This window comes from Opisthocomus hoazin, chromosome 4 (genome assembly GCF_030867145.1).
Source record: "Opisthocomus hoazin isolate bOpiHoa1 chromosome 4, bOpiHoa1.hap1, whole genome shotgun sequence".
Lineage (NCBI taxonomy): Eukaryota > Metazoa > Chordata > Aves > Opisthocomiformes > Opisthocomidae > Opisthocomus > Opisthocomus hoazin.
The window spans coordinates 1672417-1699694 of NC_134417.1; the positions used below are offsets into that span (position 1 = coordinate 1672417).

Sequence of the window (27278 nt, forward strand, 5' to 3'; positions counted from 1 at the left end):
TCTGATCCTGTAGCCAGAGCAGAATCCGCTGACTGGATGCACGGAAAAATTCAAAGCTGGCAGGAAAAGGTTTTGTTTTGTGAGAAGAAATTGATGTGCGTTACGTATTTCTTTGGGCTGGAGGGTTTTGTTTGTGTTTTTTTCCAAAAAACATTTGTTGTCTAACAGTGCAAGAAGTTGTTTTATTTATGTATTGTTTGGTGTTACATTTTCTGCTCCAAACAGCTTTACAGAAATACATATTCATCCTTTGACCAGGCATCTCTATAATCAGTTTCCAAATAACGTGTTTGAAATTTCTTAGGCTAAGCAAGAAGGTGCTTGGCATACGGAGGCAGCCAGATAAAACGGCCATTGTGAAGCTGCCAGTGGAATTCAGACGTCCTGACCGTGGGCTGCCTGCAGAGCCCGTCATTATCCTCATCGAATAACCTGACAGGGCGGTAACTTGGCTGCTTTGAGCATTGCCATAACTTGTTTATTTCATTTTATTTAAAATTCAATCACAGAATCCCAGCATGGCAGGGGTTGGCAGGGATCTCTGTGGGTCACCCAGCCCAACCCCCTGCCCAAGCAGGGTCACCCAGAGCAGGCTGCACAGCACCGCGTCCAGGCGGGGCTGGAATATCTCCAGAGAAGGAGACTCCACAGCCTCCCTGGGCAGCCTGGGCCAGGGCTCCGTCACCCTCAGAGGGAAGAAGTTCTTCCTCGGGTTCAGCTGGAGCTTCTTCTGCTTCAGTTTGTGCCCGTTGCCCCTTGTCCTGTCGCTGGGCACCACTGAACAGAGTCTGGCCCCGTCCTCCTGACCCCCACCCTGCAGATATTTAGAGGCATTTCTAAGGTCCCCTCTCAGCCTTCTCTTCTCCAGGCTGAACAAGCCCAGCTCCCTCAGCCTCTCCTCGTAGGGGAGATGTTCCAGTCCCCTACTCATCCTCGTAGCCCTCCGCTGGACTCTCTCCAGTAGCTCCTCATCTTTCTTGAACTGGGGAGCCCAGCACTGGACACAGCACTGCAGATGGGGCCTCCCCAGGGCAGAGCAGAGGGGAAGGAGAACCTCCCTCGACCTGCTGCCCACACTCCTCTTGATGCAATATAATAGTGTCTTTGTCAGCTTAAAAACACTTAGATGTTTACGTGAGCTTTCAGTGCTACTGAAGTATCAGGATGGTTCATGTTTTCTCAGAAAGACTGAATAACAACATTTCAATGTTGTGATTATTCTGACTCTGCGAAAGGCACAGGTCTCTGTATAGGTAATTAACAACTAAAGTAAAAGATGTACTCTAGGAAGCTGCTTAGCTGTAGTCCTTATCTGACAGTGATGCTATACAACGTGAAACTGCAGTAAATTGTATGTTGAGCTGATAGGCTGAGTGGATTTTGTGTGGTGTGGTGTGTAGTGCCGCGGTCGTATCAACAGGACCAATAAAAGAATTATTCCCTCTAGCTCGTCGTATCTTAGAACAATTCAGCTTTCCAGGTCCAGGAGGAGTGGAGTGTTTCCTCACTTTACAGTTCCTGCTTTTTCTTCCTTTCCTAGTGGAAGATCAAACTAAAATCCCCACGCTGTCAGTGACCCTTTGATTTGGATGTGTATCCTCAATGCTTTCTTACATATACCTGTGGCCCTGATTCACGAAATTATTTAAGTTTTAGCCTATGATTGCAAGTTTCAGGAAGGAATATTCCTGGTGTCCCACCAAGAATCTATCCCTTTGCAGATGGAGGGGAGGGGTAAGAGAGCGTACCCCGTGGGAAGGGGCACCTGTAGATCTGCTGTCCTCAACTAGTTGGTGATTTCAGTAGAATTTCGTTTGGGAAAGGGAGAAGTAAAAGCAATGTAAGCTCTTAGGATGTGACCCGTTGCAGTTCTCTAACTATATCGAGTCAGCTGGGTTCTGCAGTTGGGTCGTCTCAAGGTAACGAGACTGCGTGTTGCAATGCCTGGCTGAGCTGGACCTGTAGGAACAGCGGCTTGTCTGAAGTAAAATGAGTGATTTAAATAAGATATCTGGGACTGCCGTTAATGAAGTGGTTATCAGCAAGCAGAGGAAGTTCTGTTGAACAGTTGCTGGTGGTTACTGATCCAGGTCGGGAAGGGCAGATGCTGCCCGTGTTTCTGATGCAGAACTGTCCCGATCCAGCAGCCAGCGCAAGGGTAGCCTGGACAAGGTACAGAGAAGGCAAGAGCGGAGAGGTCAGCCCCCGAGGGCTACCCCTGGCAGTGGCAAAAGCTGCTCTGGGTCGTAGAGAGCGTAAGCAGCCAAGTGTAAAACGGCGTGGAACTGCTGCTCGCTGACTCGAGCCGGAGCGTGTCTCAACGCAGAGCTCCGTCGCGGTGGTCCGGCTCGCTTGCGGTCGTCGCGTGGGGCCTGGAGGCAGGGTGGAGGCAAGGCTGTGCTTTGGCTGCTTTGAGCCCAGACCGCGTTAGGAAAGGGGCTGCACATGTGAGTAACCGAGAAGAAAGAAGCAAAGAAACGTGGTGGGAGGTGGCTTGGAGATATGTAGCTGTGCTTAGGTAAATGCATTAACCTATGGAGTAGTTTGGTGGGCAGTGTCTGCTGCTCCTGGGTAACTGTCTTAAATAGAAAAAGGGTCCAAAGCGTTGTACGCAATGGCTCTGTGTGCAAGCCGTGGGGACCAGGGGTGCAGCCCTGAGGTGGGGTGGGTGGAGGAAGGGGTTGTTACCCCTGGGGCTGCTCTGGCAGAGGGAGAGAGGAGAGGAGACGGGCTGTTCGCCGTCTGCGGCTGATGAAGGGGCTAGCTGCGAGATGGGAACGGTAACATGCCTTGAAACCGGTATATATATGGAGTGGGATTTGTTTTTTTTAAGTGTCCAGCTGACTTATGAGTTGTAGTTCCAAGGCTTGTATTTTAGAACTGATTTTGAAGATGCCTCACAAAGGACAGGAGGTCAGAGATGCAGTGGTTGCCTGTGAATTATGCTCTCCCATGGGTACCTGGGGTTTTCTGTCCGTTACTAAGAACCTGAGTGAGCTCCTTTGGGTGAGTGGTGGTTGTTTAGTTGCTAAGAGAGCATTTAATGCCCTGGATATACTATACTACAGTCAGAATGCATGTCCAAGACCCAGAGAATGTAATGGTGTTGCTGGGGGGCATTTAGTGTGGTGGTTTCCCACTAGACTTGTGGAGTCCAGCAAGGCTGGGGGGGTGTTTGAGAGTCCAGCGGAAAAGCTCCTTTTAGAGTAGCCTGAAATTGTTTAACAATTGCGGTGTAGGTTACAGCCCAAGGGCCAGCCCTTGTTTGATCTGCCTTTTGTATTAAAGCTGGTCTGTTAGCAGTTTGTTGGCTTATACAGGCGAAACAGCCAGGAGACAGGGGAGCAAGTGGCAGCTCGGCGTGGAGAGGAAAGCTGAAATATAATTGTAAGAATTCTTGACACAGACATTCACCCGTAACCCCCTCCTCCTTTTCTAATAAAACCTGGTCTCTGCCCCTGGGACGAAGGGGAGGCTTATTCTGCCTGTGATGGATTGCTGCTTAGGCTGCGTCCGCGAGCGGCATCGCGTTATTGAGCCGGCGTACCGGTTGCTCGCAGCACTTCATCACTGCTGGTTGTTATCAGCAGATACCACGAAAGGCAGCCGTCTGGAGGAGCTCATAAAAAGGCTGGGAACAATAAGAGGGAAGGCTGAAGAAAATTAATAAATGAAGGCAAAAAATTCCACTGACAGGCCACGCGGTGGGTGGTTTGATCCTTCCTGGTGATACCCTGGGACAGAGTTTTGCGGCGAGAGGGGTGTGAGCGGGGGCATCCCCCACCCGCGTGAGCTGGGGAGGATCTGCTGTTTTGGGACGGGTACACCACGAGTTTAAACTCGTTTTCTGGTACAGAAAGGAAACAGAACGGCTGCCGAGATGTTCCACGGGCAGGGATTTGATGGGCAGTTGGTGCCGTTTCCCTTGCCATAAAGGAATACTGCGCTGCGAAGGGCAGCAGTATTCAGGTGCGTTAAAAATCAGTCTAAAAGCACCGGCTCTGTAATTAAAAATGATAAATAAGAAACAATATGCAAATATAAAAGTAAGCTACTAGGCTTGGCGTGGAAAGGTATGGTGTCTGCCCGCCTTAGGTTTAATGATACAGCTTTCATTACCCTCCTCGAATCCGTGACGAAAGCCTTTTGCATTGTGCTGAGAATATATATATATATATGATATACATATATATGAGAATATATTTCTTGCACAATACTTCTGGTGGTAATTCCTGCCAGCCAAGGATTTATGATCAGGCTTTGAGAAATGTGTTCTTTGAAGTAAGAATAATGAAAAAGACTTTCCATCCGCTCTCTTCCTAGAGCGTGGTAGTGGAGCTGTGCAGTCTAATCCACAGAGCTGGTGAAATAAAAGAGAGATGGGGTGGATTAGCTTTGAGTTGTTGTAGTGCGTTGCATGTTTATCTCCTGGAAGCACACGCTCTGGGGCTGAAGTTTCCCAGGTTTAGTTTCGTTGTGTGTCCCCAGGCCAGCTCATGGCCAGCTTCTTGCTGTGCTCCATTTCGAAGGCAGGGGGCACGTGATAATGTTGTTTTTCTTTTTTTTTTATCAAAAAACAAACGTTTGAAAACTAGCACGCGTCATCAACAGAAGAGATAACACGGTCCCAGAACGGCAGTTCTTTTAAATTGACAGAAATGTAAGCTTAACCAGCAACAACGATGAGAAAAAAAAATCCTCAATCTGGAGTTTTCCATGAGGAGGATTTTTTTCATTAAACACTGGAGGAAAGAGGGAAAAGTAAAGAAAAAAAAATATTTTAATGTATTTTTCCTTGCCTTTACAGGCACTTTTCTTTCTGGTTTTTTTCCCTTTTATGCTTTGCGATGGAGAACACGGAAGGAAAAGAATTAAAAAAAAAAAAATCTAAAAATTCTTTATTTTCAAGATTTATCATCCTACTCTTTTATGTCCATAAACAGTGATTGACACACCGTGGTTGTGAAGGGCAGAACGAGCTGTGGCACGCGCGGAGCGGAGACATTTTCACTGCCGACGGCGGAGGCAGCAGGAGGAGCGAGGCGGGTGCTGGTGCCGGGTCCCAGGGCGGCTCAGCCACAGTGTCCTCTGCTCTGGCCATTTGAGCTTCATCCTGGCTCCCTGCCGGGCTGGGGTTTCTCCAGGCTCTGCGTGACCGGCAGGCAGAGGAGCACCGTGACACCCGGGGCGAGGGATGGCCTCCTCGCCTGGGTGCTGCGCCCGGGGCCGGGACGCCGTGTCGGGGACGCCGTGTCTGCTTGCTCTGGCTGCGAATCTCCGGTGGTTCCTGGCTAAGCCAGTCTGCAGCGTCACGTGTGACGGCTGTACGCGCGCGACTGCCTTCGGAGAGCTGCCCTGCGGTAGGGCTACGAGGATGGTGAGGGGACTGGAGCATCTCCCCTACGAGGAGAGGCTGAGGGAGCTGGGCTTGTTCAGCCTGAAGAAGAGAAGGCTGCGAGGGGACCTTAGAAATGCCTACAAATATCTGCAGGGTGGGGGTCAGGAGGATGGGGCCAAGCTCTTTCCAGTGGTGCCCAGTGACAGGACAAGGGGCAATGGGCACAAACTGAGGCACAGGAAGTTCCGTCTGAACATGAGGAAGAACTTCTTCCCTCTGAGGGTGATGGAGCCCTGGCCCAGGCTGCCCAGGGAGGTTGTGGAGTCTCCTTCTCTGGAGATATTCCAGACCCGCCTGGACAAGGTCCTGTGCAGCCTGCTGTAGGTGACCCTGCTTGGGCAGGAGGGTTGGACTGGGTGACCCACAGAGGTCCCTTCCAACCCCTACTATTCTCTGATTCTGTGGTCCGGTTCATACGTGCAGTGCTAAGGTCTGCACACTGACCAAGTTCCTTGCAACTCGCGGCTGTGAGGACGTCATCTCACGCCTTTCGGGGTGTCGTGCTTCCCGTGCTGACCACGCCACCGGCAGAACGGCCGCGTTTGGGAGCTGGAGGTTGCCTGGTCCTGGCCGTGCAGCAGACAGCGCGCGGGAGCAAGGGAGCAGTCGGGCGTCAGTGGGCTGTTCCCCGCTAAGGACCAGAGGCTGGGGTGCGTCTGTCCCAGAGGAAGGAGTCTGCTCCTTCCCAGAGGAAGGAGTCAAGGTGGTAAAATCAGTCAGGTTTGGGCAAGTGCCCCTCTGAAATGCGTGCGAGTCTTGCCACTGATTTTTTTTTTTTTTTTTTTTACCAGAGTTAGGCTAAAATGAAATGATTTTGAAAAAATTGCAACAAATACGTTTTACAAGAAAATGGAAAACAGCAGTTTTGTAGCAGATACGGTCCTGACAGAAGTGGGTTTGATTTGCTGAGGGCCGGAGGGGGGAAAAGCTGGGTGGAAGGCAACCCAGTTACTGGGAATACAGGACGGCGTTCGGTGCCAAGGCCAGTGGCTGGGTTCGCCTTCTTTCTTTACCTCCCCACAAAACAGGTCACCGTCAGCACTGTCTGTGTGCAGGTTTGGCTCGGAGTTCAAATCCACCCCAAACTGTTAAGGAGTGGAGCCAGGGGCTTGCCCGGTGCAGGTCGGTGTCTCTCGGGGAGTTCGGCGGCAGGCAGCAGCCGCACGGCTCGTCGTGCCCACGCGCGTCTGCCCGCCGAGGGGCACCGGCTGCTCAGGTGCCGCTTGGAAAACCCGCGAAGAAGAGCTCGTGGTGGCCCACTTTTAAAGTCAGTGGGTGGGATGGCTTAAGCAAATAAAGACCCGTTAGTTTGATGATAATTGCAGTTGTAAAGGGTCGTGTGGGACCTAATTAATAAAGAACCAAAAGGTGGTAGCAGAATTCCCGGCAGCGCTGGTTTGTGGACGGGAGATCGTGTCGGACCGACTTGCTGTTGGGTTTTTGTTGTCTGTTAGCGCAGTTAGACTTCTGGAGGGCGTTTGACACAGCGCCAGGTAACGTTCTGAGTAAAACCATGTGCGGTTATTAAATCAGCGCTGCCCACATCCACTGGATTAAGACTGCCTAAAAGATCACAAAAAACAAATGGGAAGTGAGGAGCGCTCATCCGATGCGGCTGCTTAACTTGTACTCGTTCCGTGGGGACCTGCATTCAGCCCAGCACAAGTCAGCACCTGTGTCTGGGAAGAAAATGTAAAATCATTATCATAGAAGACAACAGAAAAATTAGAGTAATGATGAAAACCAAACCAAAGCACTCCAAAAGAGCTAGGAGGATATTTGCAGACTTGTTGCATTTTGCAGATTGGCCGCTTGTTTAGCATGCGGTAGAAAATTCTGGGAGAGCTGTGTGACTGATAAAAATTTACAGACATTTTAATAAATAGAAGCACTGCCCTAAAGCAGCAGATTTGCTGAATGTTGGTTTGCCTGCGGAGTGGGAAATGGGCGATGTTTCCATTGTCTCCGTCGCACTGCGTCTGTCTCCAGTCTATCCAGGAGCTGGGTTTTGCTGGTGATTGCTCTACAGGGTTCGTTTTACAGATACCTGCACTGGAAAACACAATATGGCAGTTAAAGAATCCCAGCATGGCAGGGGTTGGCAGGGCCCTCTGTGGGTCACCCAGCCCAACCCCCTGCCCAAGCAGGGTCACCCAGAGCAGGCTGCACAGGACCTTGTCCAGGCGGGGCTGGAATATCTCCAGAGAAGGAGACTCCACAGCCTCCCTGGGCAGCCTGGGCCAGGGCTCCGTCAGCCTCAGAGGGAAGAAGTTCTTCCTCGGGTTCAGCTGGAGCTTCCTCTGCTTCAGTTTGTGCCCGTTGCCCCTTGTCCTGTCGCTGGGCACCACTGAACAGAGCTTGGCCCCATCCTCCTGACACCCACCCCTAGGATAATTGTAAGCATTTATAAGGTCTTCAGCCCCCTGGTCCTTTCCAGCCTCCAACAAGTCTAACTGCCCTTTGGTCTGGAGGGGAGCAGCATTTTGGCTTGATGTCATCTCTGGTGCGAGGGCACTTAATACATTTTTAAGCTGTGTTTTATGTACGTGTTAGTTTGGGTTTTAAGCAGCGTCACTGTTAGGAGGTTTTTATTTGCGTGTGGTTTATAAGCCAGACTCAGCGACAAGCATAGATTTTCCTTATGAGAATAATATCTGTATTTCAAGCAGGCAGCTTTGCTTGAAGAAACGCTTCCCTGTTACTGAAAGGGGCAGTTGTCCTTCCTGGGGTGCTCGGGTGTCAGTTACCTGCAGCAGGGTGGAACTGATGGAATGGAGCTGGCCTTTCCTTATGAGTTCATAGATGCGCTATCACTTTATGATAAAAGAATTTATCTGGAGTAAGGGGTTAGAATGACTGGCCTCAAAGACTGTCCTTGGAAGCAGTCTGATTTTTTTTTTTGTCTGCATAGTTATTGCCTGTGTTCTCTGTTTTCAAAACATAAGGCAGTTATGTGAAGGCTAGAGGTGACATCAGATATTTCAGAGACCGTCCTTATGCTGGCCTGTGTGCCTCAGGTTGTGTGGTATTTCCGTACATGTACAGGGAAAAAGCAATATTCATTGAAAAACGTGTGACATTGTGTTTTGGTCAAGATGAAGGAATCCATGAAGACAGTGAATCCAAGTCCTCCATTTGAACATTGCACCACATATTACATGCGTTGAAGTGCAGCGCGTTTTGATGTGAGCGTCAGGAAGGCGAGGAGATGTTCATGCTTCTGTGAGCTGACCACAACTTAAAAACCTGTGTGCTGGCCACACCTCGAGTGCTGTGCTCAGTTTTGGGCCCCTCGCTGCAAGAAGGACATGGAGGGGCTGGAGCGTGTCCAGAGCAGGGCAGCGAGGCTGGGGAGGGGTCTGGAGAACAAGTCTGCTGAGGGAGCTGGGGCTGTTCAGTCTGGAGAAGAGGAGGCTGAGGGGAGACCTTCTCGCTCTCTACAGCTCCCTGACAGGAGGGGGTAGTGAGGTGGGGGTTGATCTCTTCTCCCAGGTAACCAGCGGTAGGACAAGAGGCAATGGCCTCAAGTTGCATCAGGGGAGGTTTAGATTGGATCTTGGGAAAAACTTCTTTACTGTAAGAGTGGTCGGGCATCGGACCAGGCTGCCCAGGGCAGTGGTGGAGTCCCCATCCCTGGAGGGGTTCAAAACACGTGTGGATGTGGCACTTCAGGACATGGTTTAGCAGGCATGGGGGTGTTGGGGTGACGGTTGGACTCGATGACCTTAGAGATCTTTTCCAACCTATGTTTCATCTTTTTTTTTTTGGCCCCTGAATCCCTTTTCAATACCCTGAACATTTTTTTTTCAGTCAGGTGCTGTGTTGAATTGCTGTATAGGATATCAAACACTTGCGTGGGGATGGGCCAGGCCGTGGCTGCCCGTTGTCCATCAGCATTCCTGGATCCGCTCTCTGAAAATCCCCACCGGCCAAGCCAGCAAAGACCACCCCAAATCGGGCTGTTGGTAGTTTGGTTCTGCAGCACACGGGGGAGCTCAAGGCTCAGATGGCCGCTGAGTATTCATAGCAGCGTGCAGAACATCCCCTAGCCAGACTCTGTGTTTTTAGTTGTTCGCTGTGTTGGATTTAGCTATAAAATCATGATTTCCTGGAATGTAATAGTGTAATCTTTGGTGTAATGGAACCAAAGCTACTTGATTTTTTTCAGTAGAATCAGAGCAGAGTGGCTTTCCTCTGTACTGAGTGATTCGTAGCAATTCCCGAGGGTTTGGGGGTGTTCTTGAACCTACTCGGCTCTAAAGGTGAGGTGCAGAGTCGCTGCCCACCTGAAGGCGCTTTTGTAGCTGGGGGTGTCTGCGGGAGGCGGCCGCTCCGCACGCTGGCGTGGGGCAGGTGGGCTTCGGCAGTCGTGTTGTGCCGCTTGGCTTTTAGTGGAAGTGCTGGTACTGACCACTACCGCAATAAACGTGCTGCTATTATTTGAAATTATATGAAAATGGGAGTGCGGTTCCTGCCAGGTTACTTTTTGCGATCGGCGTGTCGGATGAGCACAGTGAAATGACAGAAAATTGCTGCGTCGGTTTTTAAATTAAAACTGAAAATTCCTGAGCTGCTTTCCTACCAACAATCAGGATTTAGCAGGTATCTAATCACTGCCAGTACTGGTCTGCTTCGCTCATTCGCAGGAGGTTGAAGTGTTTGCGGGGATGGCTGTGTGGAGGCAGCAAGAACGCTTTGGAAGCGGCCTGCTCGGGCAGGACAGCTCGCGGTGGCTTGTGCTGGGGTTTTGCCAAGCTTACAGATTGATATGGGATCAGAAATTATAGCTAGCTTGCTCTGTAAAGGAATGCGGTAACACACTCCTTTTATATAAAAAAAATCTTGTCAAGGTGAGGTCTTCAGTCGATAATGTCAGCCGTGAGTGTAACTTTGGTTACGGGCTCGGGGTCTCTATTCAGGTCCCTGGGTGTAACTCCTGGAAGAGAAGACACGCCAGCGCTCTGAGCCCGTGGAACTGCCGCGTGAGATCTCGGTTGTTGGGTGAGAAATTCCTTCTCTGTCTTGTTCTTGGCAAGGCCAGTGAAAAACACAGCCTGGAGAAGAGAAGGCTGAGAGGGGACCTTAGAAATGCCACTAAATATCTGCAGGGTGGGTGTCAGGAGGATGGGGCCAGACTCTGTTCAGTGGTGCCCAGCAACAGGACAAGGGGCAATGGGCACAAACTGAAGCAGAGGAAGCTCCAGCTGAACCCGAGGAAGAACTTCTTCCCTCTGAGGGTGACGGAGCCCTGGCCCAGGCTGCCCAGGGAGGCTGTGGAGTCTCCTTCTCTGGAGATATTCCAGCCCCGCCTGGACGCGGTGCTGTGCCCCCTGCTCTGGGTGACCCTGCTTGGGCAGGGGGTTGGGCTGGGTGACCCACAGAGGGCCCTGCCAACCCCTGCCATGCTGGGATTCTGGGATTCTGTAAATACGCCGGCATAAATAGAGTGTAAATGACAGTATACCTCTGGGAGGAGAGGTGGAGGCAAGACGTAAACTGAAGCAGTCAGATCTCCTGCGCGAGGCTGCAAGCTGCCATCCATGGTTCAGCAAACTATCATTTGTTGGGTGTGTGGTGAAAACTTTCCAGTTTTCCTCCGTCGAAGGGTTAGAAGTTAGGCAGTTGCCAGGAGTTCAGGGTGAAATGTGCTGGTGAGCTGATCTTCCCTGGCAGTTCCAGCAGGCCTCCTGCAGTTGGGAGGAGTTACGGGTGAGGCAGGTCAGAGCTGCTGGAGAGCAACCACCTAAAGCTGTGAGAGTAATGTAAGCAAGAGCTCTCCCCTGTAAGCACAGAGTGGGTAAAGGTTTGTTCGCTTCCATACTGTTTGGATTGAACTACGCCGTTGCATTTCCACTTTCCTTTACATTTGAGGGCTGACTGGATAGGTTTTTAAGACATCTGTAGAAGGAGCAATGAATTTGCCTCCTATTTGTAAAAATCTGGGAGCAGTTTATGGCACACTGGGCTCTAATTATCATTAAATAATGAGGATGCCAATAAAAGGCTTTTCATTTCCACTCCCAACAAGCATGCAGCTGTATGATTAATCACAGCTTCTTACTGACGCTGGAGCACTGGGATTCCCGAGGTTCCTGCTGGGGGGATCCCTGCTGCTGCGGGGTCTGTGCGGGGCTCTGGCTGCGAAGCCGGTGCCCGCTCAGTGCAGCACGGCCTGGCCTCGGCGACGGTGCCCGCTGCGGCGGCGCGGGACGGGCTGCGAAGAAAAAGGCTGCATGGAGCAGAGGTACCAAAACCTCCGAGTTTTGCTAGAAAGGGTTGGGTGGTCTGCAGGGGCAGGTCTCGGACCCCGCCGCTGCTGTCCAGCCTGCTGCCGTCCCCTGCAGCCGCCAAGCCCTCGCTCAGGGTTCGAGGTGCCGTCCCTGCCGTGCCCTCCGTCCGCGTCCTGGGCACTGGTGTTTGCCTGCGGGGAAAACTGCTCCTGCTGCTGCTCAGAGCTGCTTCTCCCGCTGCCTTCAGTGACCACCCCAGAAACGCGGGGGGCCCCGAGGCAGAGCCGAGTGGGGCCGCGCTGGGCTGGGGGGATGCGCTGGCTGTGGCCGGTGCCGGCTGCGTCGGGCTCGTCACGGGCTCCGGCCGCTCTGCCCTGCCCGACTGTACAGTCCGACTGGGATGGCGTAGGAGTTACGCAGCTTGATGTGGGACAGGTGACGTACAGGGGACTTAGTGGGTGGCTGTCAGTTGTTTTCAGTCTCTTTTCTCCTTTGATTCATTCTTTTAGTTTGTAGAAGGGGAAGAGGACAACAAGACATGGGATTCTCATGCCCTCCGAAGACCTTTGTCTGCTAAGTAAGTGATAAACCTGTATGTGTGAAAATCCACGCTGCCCACTCCGCGCGGCTGTCCTGGCACCGCCGCCTGTGCCCAGGCTGCTCCTCGGAGGGACGCGTTGCGGTGCCTGCCTGGCCGGCAGCGGGACTCGGGCTGCTGCTGGCAGGAGGCAGCTGAACGCGTGAGCGTGGCCGTCCTCCCGGGCTGGCTGGTGTTCAGGGTGGGAGGCAGACCTCTCCGGCGCGTGGCTCCTCGCTGACCTGCGCTCCGCGCCGTGAGCCTGCGTTGTAACGTCGTCTTGCAGCTGCTGGGTGCGGTGACTCCATCGCTAGCTTTCGCTTCGTGGCTCTGCTAAGGGGTTTTATCTCTCTCGAGTGGTTTACTGACAAGGGCCCTGCTCCTGCAAACAGCGTGCCTGTCAGGCTTTAAACCCACGGGTAGTCCCGACTGCTTTGTGCAGATCCAAGCAGGACCGTTTCCATGGCCAAGGTCTGAGGTTTCCAGTCTGCGGTCCGGTCCACCAGTGTGGCCGCCCACCTCTCCGCAGAGGCAGGCGGCTTGGGAGGAGGAGGAGGGTCAGCGGGGAAACCGGGCTCTGGCAGCCAGGTGGCCAAAGGCACGGCTGCACCTTGCAGGTGGGTGAGGAAATGCCATCGGCTCTGTTCGTAGCTCTGGCCCAGAGTTTGGAGTTTCTTTTGGCGCTTGCTGTGTGAGTGGGGTAGATGTGGGCAGCCTGATGGTGCCACCACCCTCTCATGTCTCACACGTGACTCTTAGTTCTGGTTCTGCAGGTTCCAGGCTCGTCCCTTCCAGAGCAGTGGCATTAAGCCACAGGCTTTGCCTGACAAGTTTGGCCTGGGCTAAGCTAATCATCCAATAATTTTTAATAGTTTTATGTCTTACCTTTTCACGTGGATCATATATTGCTCTGTTCAAGATGAGGACTAATAAAACACCGGTTAAATGGTTTTTTTCCCCAAGCAATTTGCTGTGTTTGCACCGTTTGCCAGAGGGAGAGCTGTCATTAGAGTTTCAGAGATGCTTTGGAGAAATAGATTAGAGATCATTATTGCTGAGCATAACTGTCTACATGGAGGCTATTAATTTTTGATAAGAATTACTCTCATGCCAAGGCAAGATCCAACCAGGAGCTTGTAAGTGTAAGTTAAACTATAGAGACATACTGGAATAACTTGTACACCTCAGGAATAAATGGACTTTTTAACCTTAGACACTAAACCAAAAATATCAGGAAATAATTTACTTTTGGTCAAACTGATCTCTCTTTTTTTTTTTTCTGGTTAAGCTTTGTGCAGTGAAGAGAGGTGACTCCTCTAAAACGCAAGCAATAAGCTGCTCCCCCACACACACCTTTTTTGATTGATTTTAATCTCATTTAAAAATCTTTTCTCGTTAATTGTTTTTTAAAATGCAGTCTCAGAGTAGAGGATTGAAGTATTTAATAAATGTCTGCAAAAAAGTTTTGCCATTCCTGATAGGAAACGCTTAATTTCAGGTCGGTAAAACAGCAGAACTTGGTTCGTAGCTTTTCTATCCAGTTGCTCTGGTGAAAGATTTTCTGTGCCCTGAGAGGAAATGACAGTCAGCGCTGCTCTTGCTCCTCTGCCTCTTTCCAGCGCAGCTTTCGAAGCCGTTGGCTTTGTGCATAAAGTGATTTCTCTCTCCTCTGCAAATCAGCGCAGAACGGATTCAGACATCAGTTCTCGTTCAGATTTTAAGACAGAATCACAGAATCACAGAATAGTAGGGGTTGGAAGGGACCTCTCTGGGTCATCTAGTCCAACCCCCCTGCCGAAGCAGGGTCACCTACAGCAGGCTGCACAGGACCTTGTCCAGGCGGGTCTTGAATATCTCCAGAGAAGGAGACTCCACAACCTCCCTGGGCAGCCTGGGCCAGGGCTCCGTCACCTTCAGAGGGAAGAAGTTCTTCCTCATGTTCAGACGGAACTTCCTGTGCCTCAGTTTGTGCCCATTGCCCCTTGTCCTGTCGCTGGGCACCACTGAAAAGAGCTTGGCCCCATCCTCCTGACCCCCACCCTTCAGATATTTGTAGGCATTTCTAAGGTCCCCTCGCAGCCTTCTCTTCTTCAGGCTGAACAAGCCCAGCTCCCTCAGCCTCTCCTCGTAGGAGAGATGCTCCAGTCCCCTCACCATCCTCGTAGCCCTCCACTGCACTCTCTCCAGTAGCTCTTCATCCTTCTTGAACTGGGGAGCCCAGAACTGGACACAGTACTCCAGATGAGACAGCCTTTAACTGGGGAAGCCCTTTCAGCTGGCGATGACAGACGGCTGAGACTCCTCAGCTGCCATCCCAACAGAGCGTTGTCGTGTTCGCTGTCACGTCAGCGCGCGGTGCAGGATAATGTTCACAGACCAGAGCGTTTTCCTCGCCGTGCATTCCTCAGATGTGAATATTGACTGGGGGTGGAGCGCTCCGCGCTGCACCTTTTCCTGATGCCCTACCTTGGCCATGCGTGATCCCAAAGCTCCTTCCAGTCTGTGGAAGAGCTTGGAAGGGTTGAATCCGACCCTGTCACATTAGCTTTATCTCGTTAACTAAGAGTGTGGTAGAGGGGTGGGAAGGGGAGCGGGAGTCCCCTCCGCGGGTGGGCTGGGGGTGGTGGGTTTGGGGCTGCCGCGGAGCATCTCCCTGGGGTGACGCGCGTGGAGATGCTGCTCCTGTGCCCCGCTGCTGCCTTTGGGCTCTGGTGCTGCGCTGGCCTGGGGAGCTGCAGCCGTCCGGAGGAATCCCGCGCTGTACCGAAATGAACCCCGTGCCCTGGAGGGGACAGAAATTCTTATTTTCCCTGCCAGAAGGTGCCAGCCCCACCGACAGCCAGCCTGCCTGAGACCGCCCAAGCGAGAACGCACCCCGACGCTGCTGCTGAGCGCGAGGACGTGTTCGCGTGGGCCGCCGGATAACCAGCGGGCACTGCAGGCGCTCGGCTGTGGAAGAATTGAAGCCCCGGATCTCAGGGTGAACAATTCTCCATCGCCAGCGTCCTTGTGCTGTCCTGGCCACCTTACTCGAAAGGGAAATGAAGTCGCCAACAGTAATAGCTGTGTAGGTTTGCAAAGATTTTTTTCACATGCTGAAAGCCAGCTCGCGGATTTGTTTGCGGGCTGCTGGTGTGACTCGTGCCTGTTCGTCTGCCATGGCAGCGGTGCCAGCATAGCCCGCCCCTTCGTGAAGCTCCCCAGGGTACCCCGAAGCTGAATGAGGCCATGGACAGCTGAGACTTACTCAGATCCTATTGTCAACGTTGAAATGTCACTTGCTTTCTTTTCCTTTAAACGCTGTTACATCATTTATTCTTCCGTCTATTATTTAGTTTTTCCTCCGCCCTCGCCATTAATCATCGTAATATTTTTAGCCCGCAGATAACAAGTGGTGCTTTGTGGCTGGTGGCTGTGCCACAACAAACTGCCCGCTGTTCCCTCATCCCTTTTGTCCTGTGCTCAGGACGACTTTTGTTCTCTCTGCTCTTTAATACCGTACACATCGTACAAGGGGAGGGAGACACATCCTGTCTCTTTTTCTTTTTCTTCATTTTTTTGCTGATTTGAGCAGGAAACCAGAGTCAATCCCCTTGTCGTTTTTCCCCTGGTATTTGCAGCCCTTTCCGTACGGCCGAGCGCAGGCCGGTACCCGTTTCCCCTGCTGAGGAGCATCAGCCCCAGCACGTGTGGTGAGCAAAAACTCTCTGCATCTCAGGAAGGCCTGGAAAAAACGCGCAGGTGGGGGCAGCTGTTCAGCTCGAGGAAGGAGCTCGCTGTCTGCGTGGCCCAAGGCAGCCGCTGGAAGCTGTCAGCTCCTCTTCTGACGAGCCCTGAAGCGCTGCGTGTTGCACCGTGCATCCGTAGGGAGAAAAACACGCTGCTCGGTAGGTCCCGACCCCTTTGCCTCGCGCTGAGAAGCGCTCGGGCTGCGCAGTGAGGTGCTCGTGGCTGTTGGCTGGGGAGCGTTTGTTCAAAGGTAGCTTGTGAATGCCTCCCCTGGGCGAGGGACGGTTCGTCTTGCCTTGGTCACGCCAGCCCGGCTCCTGGGTACGTCCTGACCCTGCGTTCTAGTGTCTCCTTGGCCTTGTGCTGGGAGTGCAATGGTGGAGACTGCACCTTGCTCCTTCCGAGGTGCCCGGAGGACTGAGAAGAAAGTCCACGTGGGCCTTGGTGCCTGGAGGCCAGTACTCCAGCGAAGTAATTGGTGACAGACTGATCAGATCGGCGTGTCTGTGTCCAGGAGGGTGGAGGAGACCCCTGTTTATTCCTGTTGTTATAAACCAGGGAGCATCAAGAAGGGTGGGTCACCATGGGAGATCAACATTTGATTCCGTGCTCGTTAGCATCTTCCAAGTGTGAGCCGAAGTTGTTCAGGCCCAGGTGATCAACAGGAACTGGATGGGACAGGGTCCTTTTGGGATGTCTGCTTAAGGCAGGACAACTTCATCCCCAAAACATAAACTGAGAACAGTAGCACGTTGTTTAACGGCTATATAAATGGCTCTAAACTAAAAGAGAGCAGATTTAGATGAGATATTAGGAAGAAATTCTTCCCCATGAGGGTGGTGAAGCCCTGGCCCAGGCTGCCCAGAGAAGCTGTGGCTGCCCCCTCCCTGGCAGTGCTCAAGGCCAGGTTGGATGGAGCTCTGAGCACCCTGGGCTGGTGGAAGATGTCCCTGCTGATGGCAGGGGGGTTGGAACCAGACGAGCTTTCAGGTCCCTTCCAACCCAAACCATTCTAGGATTCTATTACTAAACAGATTATTTGTGATGATACTTACATGCAAAAAAAAGCCAGGTCAGCCTGGGCTTGGCGTAGATGAGGGCTGCGTGAGGGCCCCTGCAGTTGCTGCAGCATCAGTTCCTTGTCTGAGGACGTTCCAGTTGCGTTTAGCACAGTGCCCTGCTAGGCACATTTCTTTCTCTGATACGTTATTCTGTCTGTTCGTGATTTCAGGTGTCTGCACCTCCTAGCTGAGAAGTGAAAAATGCACATTTGTGATTGCATTGTGTGTCTGTGTGTGATGGGAAGGCTGGTTGAGTGTACCGGTTCTTAGTGAGTCTCATGATGTGCTTTATGTTCATTGACTTGGGGGTTTCATAGCGAGAATCTTTACTGCATCTAACACAAAGGTGTGGAGCTCTTGTGGGGGTGTAAGGGAAGGGAGTCTGGGCAACAGAAATCAAAACTCCGGAGGAAATGTGCCACTAACTTGCAAGCACGTCTTAAATTGTTACTCTTTCTGCTTCCTGTCATCCAGCTTAGAGGTGACTATCAAAAAGAAGGTTGGGCTTCACAGAATCACAGAATAGTAGGGGTTGGAAGGGACCTCTGTGGGTCACCCAGTCCAACCCTCCTGCTGAAGCAGGGTCACCCAGAGCAGGCTGCACAGGACCTTGTCCAGGCGGGTCTTGAATATCTCCAGAGAAGGAGACTCCACAACCTCCCTGGGCAGCCTGTTCCAGGGCTCCGTCACCCTCAGAGGGAAGAAGTTCTTCCTCATGTTCAGACGGAACTTCCTGTGCCTCAGTTTGTGCCCATTGCCCCTTGTCCTGTCACTGGGCACCACTGAAAAGAGCTTGGCCCCATTCTCCTGACCCCCACCCTGCAGATAATTGAACGGAGTTTCTCCAGGACAGAGGCCTCTCGGACACTGGGATTTTCAAGAGGAGGGCATTTACAGCAGGGCAAAAAGGATTCCCTGTCCTTAGTTTTCTTCTTTTCTTCTGCACTGTATTTTGTGGCGCACGTGAGATGTTGTGTTTAAACGTTCTTTCTCCTGAGGGTTTGCTTTTTGATGTAGTTAATCCTGCAGTGAGCTTGGGTTGCATTTGTGGTGCTGTTTGTGTCTGTGGCAACAAAGCACAGAATCATGAACTCATTTGTGACCTTACTGTGAAACCAAGTGGGAGAGTACCTGAACTGTGGAAGGGAACCGTTTTAACCAGACATAAATCTTCAGCAGTATTAGCAGAAGAATTGAACAGTATAGGTGAAGTAAATTGATTTTTTGTATAAATACTCTCTTTTTCAAATTTGTGATGGCAGGAAAATCTTTCTACGTTTGACCTCTCTTCTCGTGCAGTTATTTTTGCCAGAAGTACCAGACACTCAAGTGAGGAAAACGATGCTTTGTATTTAATGACAAAAACATGAATTGAGACCGCCCGGTTTCCCATGTTACTCTCGAGCTCTTCAGCCTTGATATGGGTAAACCCTTGGACAAGTGCTGAGACGTTTTAATCTCCATAACTAGACCATACTCGCTCTCTACTAATACTAGCATTTTCTGCAGTGCTTTCAAGGGTGAATAAAAACGATGATTTTTGCTGGATACTGAACTGCTGCATCAAAAATTCAGTTAGATATAAGCTGTCAACAAGGCAGAACTGCTTCTGCCTAAACTGATTCCAAACCACGAGGCTGGCGCTGGAAAAGTCCCTGCTGAAAACATCGCTGTGGTACCAGCAGAGGCTCTGCTCTGTCTGTGAGGGATTCTAGCAAGAAGGGTGCTTACAGGATAATGGTAATTAAGCTAAGCCCCGTCCAGTGCCCATAGCTATCAACCAGTGGCCGCAGAATGTGCCGAGCGCGTTCTGGCTGTGGGTGTTGTAGGGCTGGGGGAGCAGTAAATGTTGCTTGTCCTTCTCTGTGCCCGTTCGTTAGCTGCAAAGGGAAGGAGCTGGATGAGACCTGTAAAGCTGCTGGTGAGCTGAACGGGTAGTTCGTGGCTTCTGTAATTAAATACTGCTTCCTCTGTAAGGAGTGGAAGTCTGGTGCTTTGGAATGATGAATTCAGCTGTCTTGCTGGTGGAAGAGATTAAGCCAAAGGGAAGGAGTTTAAGAACTCCGAGTCAGGAGATTTGGAAGCCTTAGTGTCTAATCTCTTTCTGTACAGCATTAAGGCCTCCTATTTGCTTTTTACTTACGTAAAATTTAGCATCACCATCTTGCTGTTAACGATTTTAACTTGGAAATAGGAACGGATTAGAACTGTGTGCCTTGTACTTCTGCAGCCCAGAAAGGGTCAATAACTCTTCCATCTGTGGCCAGAGGAGCAGACGCCTGCTAGAAGATGTTAAGACCTGAGCAGAAGTGAAGGCGCTGGAGCAGATAAGAATTCCCTTGAATAGCTCTGCACAAATATGTTGGAAAAACTGTAAAAGGGACTGAAAGTGCTGTGTGTGCGTTAGCTCATGTTCAGAATACGGGATGGTCAGAGACGTCCCTGAGGAGCCGAAGTAGCTGGGGAAGTGGTGGGGGTTCGGGAAGTACAAATGGCAGCTGCCTGGTACGTGAGTCTGGAAGAGACCGCGCTTGTACCACCCAGATGGCTCCTTTGCCTGCGATGGGAAGGAATGCTGTGTCTGGTCTGCTCCCCGTGGCCAGTACGTACCAGCCAAGTGCATCTTTCCAGTACAGAGCACCAGCTTTGGCAGTAGGTGGTGGCTTTGTCAGCGTGGCGATACACGGAGGCGTTGAGGGAGGAGTGAAGGTGGGTAGCGAGTAGCCTGAGAAGGTACCTTCAACTGGCGTGGGAGAGAAGGGTAGGGTGTAGAGTAAAGCAAAGCTGAACTGAGGTTGGTGTAACCAGCAGGCTAGATAAAGGGTCTGGGAGGTGAGCATGGGGGTCACAGTTGTAGAAAGCATTAAAATGGAGAAAAGAAACTTGGGATCGCGGCAGGAGCAGCGATACTCGCCAACAGCCGCACCGTGCTGTTCGGCTCCGCAGCGGTCGTGATGGTGGCAGCGACGGAGGCGGGCGGCACGCGCCCCGGGCTGTCCCGGCAGAGCTGCGGCGAGAGGGGCAGGGTGCTGGAGCCCGGGGGCTTTGGCCAGGGCTGTTCGGGGGCAGAGATCAGTCCCCGAGCCGAGTTTGCGGAGAGCTGCAGCTCGTGTGTTCATTATTGGCAGCTGTTCGGTAATCTCCCGTGTGTATCTAAGCGTATTTGGAGAAACTGCCTGCTGAGGAAAGCTGGAGTTTTGACCTCTTAGCACTGATGTGGTTTTGTTATGTTTTGTTTTGCTTTGCATGTAATGAGCCACAGGCAAGGTCCTCTCCCTGCGACATACGTCTGACACTGTGCAGATTCAGACGTTCTTCATTTTGCTTCGTATCATGGAATATCCTTTTTATCTGGGCTCCCCAGTTCAAGAAAGATGAAGAGCTACTGGAGAGAGTCCAGCGGAGGGCTACGAGGATGATGAGGGGACTGGAACATCTCCCCTGTGAGGAGAGGCTGAGGGAACTGGGCTTGTTCAGCCTGAAGAAGAGAAGGCTGCGAGGGGACCTTAGAAATGCCTACAAATATCTGCAGGGTGGGTGTCAGGAGGATCGGGCCAGGCTCTTTTCAGTGGTGCCCAGCGACAGGACAAGGGGCAATGGGCACAAACTGAGGCACAGGAAGTTCCGTCTGAACATGAGGAAGAACTTCTTCCCTCTGAGGGTGACGGAGCCCTGGCCCAGGCTGCCCAGGGAGGCTGTGGAGTCTCCTTCTCTGGAGATATTCCAGCCCCGCCTGGACAAGGTCCTGTGCAGCCTGCTGTAGGTGACCCTGCTTCAGCAGGGGGGTTGGACTAGATGACCCACAGAGGTCCCTTCCAACCCCTACTATTCTGTGATATTCTGTGATTCTGTATACCCATGGTCATCTGTCAAGCCTGATTTTTAAGTATCGGCAACCAGGGTTTCCAGAAGGGGAATCAGATCCTTGCTCCCTTGGCCTGCCGAAAGTCCTCTCGACCAAATATTGTGAGCCCTTGCTTGATACTCACTCTCTCTCCACTGCTATGAAGTTTATTCATAGAATCATTAAGGTTGGAAAAGACCTCTAAGATCGTCAAGGCCAGCCGTACACCCAACACCACCCTGCCTGCTAAACCATGTCCCGCAGTGCCGCATCTACACATTTTTTGAACCCCTCTAGGGATGGGGACTCCACCACTGCCCTGGGCAGCCTGGTGCATCACCTGACCGCTCTTTCAGTAAAGAAATTTTTCTTAATCCAGTTTAAACCTCCCCTGATGCAACTTGAGGCCATTGCCTCTTGTCCTATCGCTGGTTACCTGGGAGAAGAGACCAACCCCCCCCTCACTACCCCCTCCTGTCAGGCAGTTGTAGAGAGCGATAAGGTCTCCCCTCAGCCTCCTTTTCTCCAGACTGAGCAGCCCCAGCTCCCTCAGCTGTTCCCCATCAGACTTGTTCTCCAGCCCCCTCCCCAGCCTCGCTGCTCTGGTCTGGACACGCTCCAGCCCCTCCATGTCCTCCTTGGAGTGAGGGGCCCAAAACGGAACACAGACTTGTTGCTAGTCTGCTTTTATTGTTCCTTCTGAGAGTTCAAGTCCGCTCCTCTCAAGAGTCTTTCCTGCTGAGTCAGTCCTGTTTTCCACTAATCTGGCAGGTTAGCAAGGTAGGCAGTCCGGTGTTTCCATTAGCTCTCCACAGCCCCAAGAACCGGGTGCAAGCTGCCGGGCTCCGAGAGGTGCAGAATCCGATTCTCCATCCGGATTTAGCTCGGCTCTGTTCTCCTGTCTGTGCTGGAAGCATGCTCTCCCGCGGTCTGGGAGTTACTGAGAAAAAGGTGTTTCAGATTAGCTTTAGTTTTTCCCCTAGGAACGGCCACAGATGTTACTTTGATAAGTAAATGCTGTTTGTTTATTGTTCTGGTTTCTGTTCTGTTTCTCAGACTCATTTGGTAGGGAAAGGTCTTTACGCTGCCGGTTCCTAGTTAGGTTATCAGCTTTTGTGGTTGTAGGACCTTCATTGCTCATTACGATCACTTTGATGGGTGCAGAGGAATCATTTGCGTGTCCTGTGGAGTTTATTCCACTTTAAGCAGAAGAGGTTTCCTGTCTGATGTTATTCCAGGCAAGTACTTTTCTGCCCTGAACATCATAAAGGCTGTCCAGTTAACTTCTACACATCTCTTTGGGGCTTGCAGTGTGCCTTGAAGGTGGTATTAACTTTTCATATACCTAGGGAAAGGAGGTAGGCTGTGTCACCTGCAATCTGTAATAACTCTCTTAAAACACTTTTCAAGCGTTTGGTAGGTATTCTGTGGAGCTCGTCAGCACGTTTTCAGTATGGTTCTGGCAAAACTGATGGATGTGTCCATTTTGATGGTGAGGTCTCTTAGGTGGGCGCTCCTGCGGTGGGTTGCTTTGCGCCGTGATTTGCAGTGTGCTCGTGGGATGGCATCGTCCCGTCACTTGAAGCCTGCTGGTAACTTGGTTTTGTACCTGCGGTCTTCAAATTGTCTTTATGATCTAGACTGCAGGAGGTCTTTTTGTAGCCCTATAGAAGTGGAGGAAGAGCATTATAAATTCTACTTGGCTTTGTGATTTTTTTTTTTTTTGTTATCCCATTAACCCATGAACACACTATATTTGTCTCATCATTTTCCATAGTTACTAATAAACAAGATTATTTGTGAAACTTCCACTGAGGGCCATGAGGATAGTTCTGGCAGAGATGGCGTTCACATCGTGTCAGTTCTGCTTCTCAAAACCTTCAGGGCAGCTAAACTCGTTGTGTGCTAGACTTCAGCTTTCTTGTAGTCTGTTGGCGGTTGTTTAATCATTTCAAAATGAACTCTTTATATAGATGTTTTTAAACAGATAGATCTTTATCTTGGAGAATATTGCTCCAGTTATGTTCAGCTGATCGTTTCGAACCCATGATAATTTTGTTCTCTGTGTGCAGAGGATCTGATTTTCATGTGGTGCATTCAGATTTTACCCTAGTGTGATTCTGCTGGAGGAGTTGGAAGGGACCTTAAAACTCACCTGGTTCCAGCCCCCCTGCCATGAGCAGGGACATCTTCCACCAGCCCAGGGTGCTCAGAGCTCCATCCAACCTGGCCTTGAACCCTGCCAGGGAGGGGGCAGCCACAGCTTCTCTGGGCAACCTGGGCCAGGGCCTCACCACCCTCATGGGGAAGAATTTCTTCCTCATATCTCATCTCAATCTGCCCTCTTTTAGTTTAGAGCCATTCCCCCTTGTCCTGTCACTGCACCCCCTTGTGCAAAGCCCCTCTCCATCCTTCCTGTCAGCCCCTCCAGGCACTGGCAGCTGCTCTAAGGTCACCCTGGAGCCTTCTCTTCTCCAGGCTGAACAGCCCAACGCCCTCAGCCTGTCCTCGTAGGAGAGGTGCTCCAGCCCTCGGATCATCTCCGTGGCCTCCTCTGGACCCGCTTGACTTGCGATGAGCTGTGTTAGCTAAGGTCTGAAATAATGAATACTGTTCCGTCTGAAATACTGTAAAACTAGGGTTCGGGGGGTTGATTTTTACAGTTTGGTTTTTGAAGCATTGTAGCTTTGCTCAAACAATCAGTGGAATAACGTTGGCCTGGAGCTTGAGGTCTGGCTGAAAACTGTGTCTGCACGTGCTCTTCCGTGGGCTCCAATGTGACGGTTACTTTCAGGATTGCTCCAGTGACAATATTTTAATACAACTTTCCTGGCCATGCCTGCTGACGTTTCTGGGTTTAGTATGAATAAAGTACGAGAGCTGTAACCAGAGTTAACAATTCCGTACTACAATATTTCAGTTAAATTGCAGGTTATTAAATAAAGCAAGCCAATTTCTGATCTTACTTAATGTACATTTCCAGTAATTCAGGATCTGATGTCAACAACAAAAAAATGTTTTAGATAGTGGAAAGAAGGGGAATAATCAGATTATCTTTCAGGAAACGTATAGGGTTTATTTCAAAGTATTTTAGCATGATACAGAGCTCGTAGAAGGATACACAGTTTGCATGGTGGCAATTGGAGTCAGGTGGACATAACGTCTTTTTCTACTACAGCCTTTGGTTCTTGGCTGTGATGGGCTGGAGGAATTCCTCCCTTCTCCCTGGCTGTGCAGTTCTTCTGCAGTTCTTCTGTTTCCTTCTCCTCGAGAGGTGTAGCCCACCACCTTCGCTGAACAGACCGTTTTTCAGTTCGTCTGAGTCCCTCTGGGCTTGGCTTTGCTACAGAAGCGCTCTCTCAGTGGGGGCACGCAGGACGAGCACAGCTCCCGGCTCGTTGTGGGGAAGCCCCAGAGCTGGTTTTGTTGTGCTCCGCAGGTCAGCCTGCTGCCTCGCTTCGCAGCAGCGTTTTGCCCCGTTCGTTTGGCCGGCCGCATCCATTTCACCACTGCCAAGGGTCTGTGGTTGGTTTTCTGGGAATCGCCACTCATCCAGGTCACGTTCCTGGGCCAACTCTTACGTGCTGGGGCCTCGCACAAGCTCTCATGCTTTCTCTGACATCTGAAATTTAGATAATCCACGTTATGAATCTAATTACAAGGAATCTGGGCAAAAGAATTATCTGTGTGTTATCTACACTGCCCTGGTGAGGCCTCATCTGCAGTACTGTGTCCAGTTCTGGGCTCCCCAGTTCAAGAAAGATGAAGAGCTACTGGAGAGAGTCCAGCGGAGGGCTACGAGGATGGTGAGGGGACTGGAGCATCTCCCCTACGAGGAGAGGTTGAGGGAGCTGGGCTTGTTCAGCCTGAAGAAGAGAAGGCTGCGAGCGGACCTTAGAAATGCCTACAAATATCTGCAGGGTGGGTGTCAGGAGGATGGGGCCAAGCTCTTTTCAGTGGTGCCCAGTGACAGGACAAGGGGCAATGGGCACAAACTGAGGCACAGGAAGTTCCGTCTGAACATGAGGAAGAACTTCTTCCCTCTGAGGGTGCCGGAGCCCTGGCCCAGGCTGCCCAGGGAGGTTGTGGAGTCTCCTTCTCTGGAGATATTCAAGACCCGCCTGGACAAGGTCCTGTGCAGCCTGCTGTAGGTGACCCTGCTTGGGCAGGGGGGTTGGACTAGATGACCCACAGAGGTCCCTTCCAACCCCTACTATTCTGTGATTCTGTGGTTTATGTGTCCCTCTGGAGCTTTAAAGAGCGAGTCCTTCAACATGGATGGAACTTTAAGGATAGGAGTATCTGCTTTGTCTCGGTGGACTGGGAACTCAGTTGTACTAAATGGTCCCCTTGATAACGATGCGTGTAGGAGAGGGTGTGTGTTTAGCCACAGCAAGATACCAGAGTTGACTGGGATTGACTTTCCACGTTTTGGGTCCCTCGGAGGGCTCTGGCGTTAATGCTGCTGTCCCTGAATAGGCCACGTTTGTGCAACCTCCGGGCAGTGCTGTAGGTTTGTAATGCCACTTAGAGGCGTTTCATGGAGGCTTGTGATTCACAGGGGGGAAAAAACCAATGTCATTTGCCAAAAAAACCCCAACCCAGAGGGGAAGCAATTTCGCATTCTTTGCCCTGGATCATAATGACAGAAGCCTCTAGAGCAGCTCTGGTAGCTCTAACCAGGGGTGGAACGGAGAGCAGTCAAGAGCAACGCAAAGGAAAATCCTTGGCTTTTGCTGCTGTTGATGAGTTTCTGCTCAGACAGAGCAGTACCCACAGAGAATCGCTGAACGGGCTGGTGGAGGCCTCGAGCTGACCCTACTAAATTAAATTTCTCCTTTATTGCAACTAGATGATCTCAAAAAGCTGTGTCGTGTCCCCATACATCTGCAGTGGGCTGTTGTGTGTGGACGTGGTGAGCTGTGAGGAGCATTCAGCACATGGTATGGTTAGGGAATGAAGGCGAAGCTAAAGGCGGGTAGGGTGCAGCGGTGTTGCCATGTTGTCCAGACGAGTCGATGTGGATTGATGTGATCCACACCAGCCTTGACTTCCAAATAATGCGTTAGCTGGGTTCTTCCTGGGAACGTCCGTCCAGCTGTCCGAGCCGGCCTGTAGGATCAGAACCTGACCGTCGTTTCGCACGCGCCGTTGCATCAGGAAAGTTTGTGCTTCCAGGTCGGTTTGTACGTGTGTGAGTTACACATCAAGAAAAACAAGATGTTACCTTTAAAAGGCTCAGTGAACAAAAAAATACAAATTCCCTGAAAAAGATTTTCCTAAATGTTTGTCTTCTAAATACTACCTGGCTATTAGTGAAAAATGTGGTTTTCTCAATTCTTTCTTCCGAAATGTTTGTTTTTCTTTTCTTTCCGAGAAGGAAAACTTGTGTTTTTATTGAAAAGGTGGACCATTCTCAATTCTTTCTCTTTTGAAGCCATGCATTTTACAGCAGTGTGATATAGAATCATAGCATGGTTTGGGTTGGAAGGGACCTTAAAGCTCATCTGGTTCCAACCCCCCTGCCATCAGCAGGGACATCTTCCACCAGCCCAGGGTGCTCAGAGCTCCATCCAACCTGGCCTTGAACCCTGCCAGGGAGGGGGCAGCCACAGCTGCTCTGGGCAACCTCAGCCACTGTTTCGCCACCCTCGTGGGGAAGAATTTCTTCCTAGTATGCTTTGCCGGCAGTTTGCATAAAATTTGTTGTTCATCCTAAATGAAATAAAGGTAGGACAAATATATTTTGAGAGCGAGGTTTCCCCCTGCCTCCTTTTTCTACAATAGCGTTTGGGCATTTTTTGTACTTTGAAGTGCTGTCCTCAGCTTCAGCACAAATTGGTTTGCGGTGGAGAATTCACTGCTAGGAGAACATCTGGGATATCGATGTATGTAGGTGGGATCACGGTGAAACAAGTGGCAGGATACTTCTCTTGACACTTCAGTCCAAAGGAGCACAGCCAATTACTTCCTGACTTATAGAGATGTCAACACGTCATCATGATGAGAACCTCCCAGGCACGTCTGCGAGTCTAGGAGGGGTTTGGTTTGGGAACAGTCTCTTGTCCAGTTCATCACTCGTCATGCAAACATCCGTGATCCACTTTGTGACGAAGCAGTGTCGGACTAATGAGGGTGGTTGCATACAACCCTCAAAAGCATGGCTCACCAAGAAAGGTCGCTCGGTGTCTCGCTGGGATTTGCGGTGACTGTGGATGGGTTGAACTTAAATCATGCACAAACAGATCAGCTCTGGAGGCCGTGTGCAGTAGTTCAGATACTTCTGGGAAGCACTGGCTTCAGCATACACATGTGCTGCTGACATCAGCTGCCCAACTGTGGGAAAGACACACTTGGAAGTAGAGACCAAATCCTGGAACTTTCCCCATCAGAGCACCTGGGTGGAGCCCCAAACCAGTCAGGTTTTGAGAATGCTCCA

The 27278-nt window shown here is 51.1% G+C and overlaps 1 protein-coding gene across 5 annotated transcripts in view; it reads left to right on the forward strand.

Annotated features, from left to right (window-relative positions):
- The window catches only part of LOC104327438 (glypican-5), a 363470-nt gene that overhangs the window by 174508 nt on the left and 161684 nt on the right, over positions 1-27278 (forward strand). The window lies entirely within an intron of this gene.